Source organism: Aedes albopictus, chromosome 1 (assembly GCF_035046485.1).
Source record: "Aedes albopictus strain Foshan chromosome 1, AalbF5, whole genome shotgun sequence".
NCBI classification, from domain to species: domain Eukaryota; kingdom Metazoa; phylum Arthropoda; class Insecta; order Diptera; family Culicidae; genus Aedes; species Aedes albopictus.
In genome coordinates this window covers 111,477,229-111,485,160 of record NC_085136.1, presented here as the reverse complement: position 1 = coordinate 111,485,160, position 7,932 = coordinate 111,477,229, and the positions used below count along the sequence as shown (strand labels likewise).

The following is a 7,932-nucleotide window of genomic DNA, read 5'->3' as shown; positions in this document are numbered from 1 at the left end:
GATAGATTAACACTGTTCTGTGTGTAGTAGGCTGTGAAATGTATATAACTAGAGGAGAGAGAATAAACGTCATTATTGCTCAGATTACCACCGAAACCAGATGTATTCATGGAACTCTACATTGGCGACTGAGGATGAATAACTTCTGGAGGAAAAGGAGCGTATTCCAATACTGTACAAATCAAAGAAGAGAAGAAGTAAGAAACGCCTGTGTGATCGCGACCCAATTGCACAGATTGAGAAAACCCTGAAGACCACAACAAACATCCGGACGAAGAGTGGAAAGTTAGGAAATCATGGTGCGCCGGATTGAAACAGCCCATTTTGAATCTACGGACTGTAGGTGTTCGGTAACTATTACTACATTAATGCTTAAACGTGTACTGTCCAGTCTGGTAGAAAAATTGATGACTGCATTGACACGTTGGTGTTCCACATTGGGGATCATCAATTACATATAATCTAACAGATGCGCTGTTGCTTTTATCACAAGCGCCGTGAGAATTACAAGCGAAAGAATTTGAGTGTGCTTTACCTACGAAACATAAATGATGGATTTAAGATAACCAAAACAACATTTGTTGGTTGTCATTTGACGGTTTTTCGTGATGTAATATTTTCAACATTTTCAAGCTTGCTATGATCTTTAGCTCAACTAACACAGCATCAAAATTGCGAATCGTTAATGTGGATTTCCTAAAGTTTCTCATGCTTAGCAGATATAACAATGAGTGTATTGATTGCGAGCAATTGTTTATTTAGTTTAATTGGTAGCTAAATGATATGTCGGGTGTTAGTTATGCAAATTCAAGATATTGGTTTGAAATTTATCACATTATAAGTTAAAACGGTGGATCATTCGATAAACATTAATTCCAATGACAATTATATAAATATTATAACTTGTACATTTGGAAGTTACTGTAAATCATTAACCATCGATCTTGTGAGAAGCTACCTTTCTTTCGCTTCCAAAAGCACAGGCTCAATTATTACTAAGAAAAAGTTAAAAATATATGATTCCTTACTCGCACAAAACATTGGAAAACATTTCAAGCCCATAATGGTTGATGAAACTAGAAGCATGTGGTCGGGAAAACACGAGGTCGAATTATTTACTTCGAAAGTAAACACATGGGACAGAGTAAATATTTTCCATTGCTATGAAAGGCCATACCTTTAAAGATCGATTAAATTATGACCACTCGATATCATGATTAAGTTTTAATTGCATATTTTCGACAATTACACCAGAAAATGTTTTCTAATCATTGTTTTTTGGCTCAAAAGAAATCATACTATACAAATCCTTGAAATTAATGGCATTGAAAGTTATTGATAAAAAGAAATCCAAAATGATCTTAATTTATGGAACAATGAAATTAAAATGTTTCAGCTAGTTCACCGATTGAAAAATGCGAGGATACTCTATTGGAATCTAATTCATTTTGCATGAAAGAAAAGGAAACGTGGATAAAGCTTCAATAATATGCTTATTCTTTTGATTTTGAGTTATGTTTAAAAAAGTCATAAAGACGTGATGCTAAGCCTTTTGCAAAACAATCTAGAAAAACAAATGACAAATTCATCATTAGGATATCCAGATCATAATAAAGTAAATGGATTTGTAGGTAACATTATATTACTGTATAGAGAGTTTTACAATAAACAATTACTTATATTCAGAATTTCAAAATTTAATAAATTGGTAACGTATTTCTCCATCTATTGAATGTCAAAGATTTTCATATCAAGCTTAATCAAAAAGAACCAGCATTGCGAAAATAAATTTTTTAAAACCGATTTATATCACACGAGTAGATTTGAAAACAGATTACCTGAGCAATTTTATATGATTTGACATTTTTCTACTATTTCTCAATTCATGAACGTATCCACAAATTGAAAATAAAATTTAAAAAAATTGAAATCACACACTAATACAAAAATTCTTAAGCTTTACAGACTGTGTTGTTTGGTTAAATATTTCCATGTTTTCTGAATTTGTAATATGTACAGCTGCTTATTCAATTTCGAATAGAAGCGATTATTTCTATCAATATGAATCATGAAATTCAGACAGATACCAACAATTATAAGTACCTAAGTAAAGTTGTTCAGCGAGTCTGATAAATTACTATCTTGCAGTACCTTGAGGGCCTTGCTGAACTGTAGCATTCGTTTCCCCACGTGGTGAGAACGTTTGTTTTGAATGTTTGGAATATACTCGAAATACAACAATTGGTAAACGAAGACGTAGTTTCTTTAAAAAAAAAAGTGTATTATTTGTAAATATGCTTGAAGATTATTGAGCCTAAATAGATGGTATACACTCTCTACAAATGTACAATATTTTACCATGCTAAAACAACATCGATATAAAGCTTACCTGTTTAGTGCTGCATTGGTTGGTCACATGTACAACAGTATCTTAAAAATAGATTTCAAATTTACATGATACCACGGATGAATACAATGATAAAATTGTATTAATTATTAAAATAAAAGGTGCGGGTTAAAGTACGTAAACGCATAATAAGCAGAGAGTAAAGGGAGTAGTTGATTTATTCCGGTCTACTTCTCCAAATGAAACGTAGAGGATAGAAAAATCCTAGTCCGTTTCTGCAAAAGGAACGTAGGGAGATTGTACATTATATATACGGCCCATTTCTGCAACGAATTAAAGGAATAATGTAAATCGTCCAGTCCGCTCCTAGTTCAAAAGTAGAGAGTAAAGGGAATACTTAAAGTAATTCCGGTCTACTTCTCCATAAGAAACGTAGAGGATAGAATGGTCCTGGTCCGTTTCTGTAGAAGGAACGTAGGGAGATTTGTGGAAATTCAGTCCATTTCTAGAATGAAATGAAGGAATAACATAAATCATCCAGTCCGCTCCTGGCTGATTAGTAGAGAGTAAAGGGAACACTGATTCCGGTCTACATCTCCATATGAAACGAAGGAGATTCGAAAATCTCGGTCCGTTTCTGTAAAAAGGAACGAAGGGAGATTGTGGAAATTCGGTCCATTCCTAGTATGGAATGAAGGAATGAAACAGATCGTCCAGTCCGCTCCTGGGTTAAGTAAAGAAAGTAAAGGGAACATCGATTCCGGTCTACTCTGATATGAAATAAAGAGGAATAATCCTGGTCCATTTCTGTAACAAGAATGAAGGGAGACCTGGAATATTCGGTCCGGTTCAGGAAAGAATCGCAGGAATAAAACCGCAGGAATAAACAAATCTAATCCGCTCCATAAAATGAAAAAAATATATGGCTTATTTAATAGATTAGCAAAGCAAGTTATTTAAAGGTGGATCATACCATAATGATATGATACGTAATGTTATGAATATGTAATATTCATTGTAACAAATTGGTCTATTCTTGATTGACGACAAATAAATAGATTACTATGCTTTGTGTTTGTAATGAAATGCATGTGACAGTAAAACATGTCACGGAAAAACAGCGAATGTCAAGATAAAATTCCTAATTTCTTTAAAAATAAAAACAGAAATAGAAGTTAGAAGAAGCATTGTGAAAAATGACAAATAATGCTAATCATAATTTATTTTACATTGTTTACTTTAATTACAAGGGCGACAAGAAAAACAATCATGGCTAAGTATATTGCACAAGCAAACAATTGATATATAATGCAATTGTGTTCTATTTACTAAAACTTCTTTCCCAACAGATTCTGAAGAATGAATTAATCAATTAGGATGATGACAGGAAGATCATCAGCGACTGACCATTACGGAACCGGAGCATTTACAGTAGTTGAAGGAGCAAACAATATCAAAGAGTAAACAAGTCAGACATCTTATGACGATAAAGTCAAACATCCATCCTTTAGTTTATGATTAATGTATTAATTAATTTTTCATTAAAGATAAGGAGAGATGTAGTAGGCTGTGAAATGTATATAACTAGAGGAGAGAGAATAATCGTCATTATTGTTCAGATTACCACCGAAACCAGATGTATTCATGGAACTCTACACTGTGAAAGTTGGAAGGAAAGGAAATAGTTATTTATGTAACGAGTTGCAAAAAGTTGATTTTTTCAGCACGAGTCGTACATTTATCCAACGAGGCTCGCCGAGTTGGATAAATACGAAGAGTGCTAAAAAAATCGAGTTTTGCAACGAGTTCCATACAAAATTTTATGCAATGTTTTTTTCATAATGCAACCCATTTGAGTTGCATAATGTTCATAATGCAACTCAAATGAGTTGCATTATGAACATTATACAACTATTTTTCATTATGCAATTCATTTCAGTTGCATAATGAACCAGTTCGGAAAAATTGGCCATTATGACACCACAATGAGATATATAAAATAGAAATTATGATACTGAATTGCATAAAGGCTTTTTCAACCCGTTTCTGTTCTAGCAATGGCTATGAACATGTGAATACACATAACTTGTACACAAGGGGGGAGACAGCTCACTCCAGAGCAACACTTTATAGATGGAGCAACTTTGAGTTGCTCACATTTTGCTCCGAAAAATTAATGCATGCGACTACTTCGATCATCATTCATCAAACCCACCATAAGAATGGCAGTTTTGCGAGAAGTGTGGATGTGAAAAGGTAATCAAAAAATGCGTCGGATTTTCCTTAAAATTTTCTCAGACATCTTGTGGTATGTACCTATTTGCTCGGTGAGGCACCTTAAATATTTGATCCCGACGACGATGAGACGAAGTAATAAACGTATGGGATACCAGCGGCGGATGCGATAGCTGCGGAGAACTATTAGTTTCCGTAGGTTAATTGTACCTACGTCAACAAATCGGAATGTGTCCTGAGCCCCCTCATGTTTGCGAGTTTTGCACGGTTGAAATATGATCATCTTTTCATTAAGTAAGAATAATTGCTCCTGGCTAAAATTTGTCTCATTGTTCTCGCCTTCTGAAGAAATCTTTTCTGGAATCAGACACTTTTTTACTACACAATTAGTACCGCCAGTCCGTTGGTCAGATTGCGAGTAGGTTTTGAATGTAGGTAGCAGTAGTGATAGGTACTCCCAAGCCCCCGTTTTACGGGTTATTTCTACGGGTTCTACGGCACTACATCAGACACGGAGCTGCACGAAGTTTTCATCTTTTGTAAACCAAAAGAAGCGTTTATCTGCAAACCACGCCAAAAGAGTCGTAATACTTTTGCATCAGAATCTGGAACTTTGCAGGGCTCCGACCTTCATCCCACTCTGTCGTAGTAAAACACGCTTGAACATAGTCCCACGTCTCGTTCAATAACTTTTCTACGTTTCATATTCACGCACATCAAACATCATGTTGCAGATACAACCGTTCATTGACAGTCACGGTTTCAACATAACAGCAGGTTGCTATGCACATTCCAAGATCGAGTTACTCGAGTTGCTCAGAGCTGCTCAAAATCTTGCTCAGGAGCAGAGTTGATGTATACGTGCTGTAGTCCCACGTACGGGAGCCACATGGCAAGCGAGCTCCCAGGAGCTCTGTACATTTTGAGACTGAAAGTTGTGTGCCTCATTTTTCTCAAGATGTGTCTCATGAGCTTCGTCTCATGCGCTGATTAAATTAGAAAATTTCACGACAAAAACTTCCTAAACGAACGAGAATTGATACCTTAACCTTTGCATTGAGAATCCCTAGTCGTATCGTATAGACCAACCAGACACTTGAGTTGTGTACGGGAAAAAAATGTTGAGGTTCTTCGTTACCAAGAAGTTGTTTTTCACCTTAGATACCAACAGCTCACGCAGCGCATGAGACGAGCTCCTCGGGAGCTAGGCGCCAAGCTCGCACCCACCAGATTTTCGTGAGCCTCCTAGCAGCGCAGCACACTGCGATTTTGAAGAGCTGGGAGACAATTTGGTAGGAGGCTCGCTGTCACATTTATGTACACATGAGCAATGGGAAACTCTGCTCAGGAGTAGGCTTCGAGCAAAAGCTGTCTTCCCCCTTGCTTGTACATACATATATGTAGAGTGGAGGAGAAAGTACATAGAAAGATACAAAGTAGGAGAGAAGGGACGGGCCGGGGATTGAACCCAGGATCTTCTGCACTAGACCACCAAGCCCGTCTATAATTAATTAATAACGTTATGTCGATTTCTCGTGAAGTTATAAGAATTTCAGCTACAAAGTATTTCACACGCAGAATGTTGATATCCTAGACGCGATCTACATACTTCAGCTGAAAGCTTATATTGTGTGACATCTTAATTGATATGCGTTGATCACATATTTGCCAGCAGGCTGAATAAATTATCACTTGAGTTGTTTATCGCTTGCGCTGTTACCCAGTCAATCCAATAACTTCGTCTAGGTTTTAGTAAAGATTTAACTACACTCAGGCGCACAATAAATATCTACGCGAGACGGACGATTCGCACACGCAGCCTTCACATTGAACCATCATAGTGGAGCAGAGAGCTATTTTACGCTAGCCACTCTACACCAGACAGAATACTACGGCGCGGCGCCTTTTTATGAATGAGAGAACCTGCCATCGCCGCCAACCGGTCTGGCGGGCAATCAAATCATCGCCAATAAACAAATTGAACTTCAGGAGGAGGGGCAAGAGAGAGGGGTAGGTGCTGTTCTCGCACATACGTTTGCAGTATTGTGGGTGTCCCCGCATTCTTAACCGGTAGCGGTAGCAGTGAATCGCACTACAGCGAGACACCTATCAAACTCTGCTTACCGACCAGTGTTGTAAAATGTCACACTGTTATAAGGTATTAAATACTACCAAGAACACTCTTATTGGCAAACAAATGAGAGAAAATGGACTCTGGACCTGTTTTTCTACAAAGGTTTGAAATACGCAGTCATGACGATACCTCTCTGGAATATGCAAATGTCATGACATTTCACAGCACTGCTACGGTGATCGATGATGTGCAACACTGATTTGTGGTAAACAAGTGATCGCAGTTTGACGATCGCTCAGCCACTTTCGTAGACGTACACATTAATAAACCTATGAGTTGCCCCTAGCAGTAGATACTTCTGCTGATTCGCCACATTTGTAGCAGGGTGACGACGATTAGTAGTACATAGTCCGAATCCAAGATTCATGCGGGTTCAGTATACCATTTAGAACCATGGCAGATGATGATGGTGATAATTCGAGCGAACGAGCATCGCCGCCAATAACAAGCCACCAGCGCACCACCGCCGTGTAGGTAAACGGTTATAGACCTGGGTGTACTTGTCGAGTGCCGCCAAGTACTTTGGCTTGTTGTACTTGAACTTGATATACTTGTGGTGACGTGCACGTGGATTGGATAGGAAATCCTTGCATTGGACGGGTAGCAGTTTGGACAGATGAACGATTGACTTTGCAAGTGCCAGTGCGGTGAGATGATGAAGTCATTTTTCTAAATGACTGGAATTGGAATATTTTTCATGAGATTGTAATTGATTGAGTGATATAGATCGCGTGTTACTAGGTATTGGCACTAAGTTAAGGACCGAAACGATAAGCGTGTGGCTATTGAGCAAGACCAAAGTGCTTCGCTCGAGTATATCAAAGTCACGAATTCTTTCCACATGATCCGCTCACATTCTCCCCTTCTGGAACTCTTGCGAACTCTACTTTTGCAGGAATGTTGTCCGGCATTCTCACAACATGCCCTGCTAATCGCTGTTGTCAGTCTTCCGGATTCTAGGTTCGCCGTGGAGTGCAGCGAGCTCAAGGTTCATCCTTCCAAGCCATCGATTATTCACATGTACAGCGCCAAAGATGGTTCTAAGCACCTTGAACTATTCGAGTGCTTGAATGTCCTCTTCGAGCATAGTCCAGGTATCGTTCCCGTACAGAACCACCGGTCTTAGGCATGGTACACTAATTACGTAACGCAAAAATTAACCTTTTCAGATTCCCTCCTTACCCCCATGTAACGCTTTTTGTATGAAAAGATTTTT

The 7,932-nt window shown here is 38.0% G+C and overlaps 1 protein-coding gene across 1 annotated transcript in view; it reads right to left on the bottom strand.

Annotated features, from left to right (window-relative positions):
* Positions 1–7,932, bottom strand: part of LOC134289014 (beta-alanyl-dopamine/carcinine hydrolase-like) — a 48,122-nt gene that overhangs the window by 5,096 nt on the left and 35,094 nt on the right. The window lies entirely within an intron of this gene.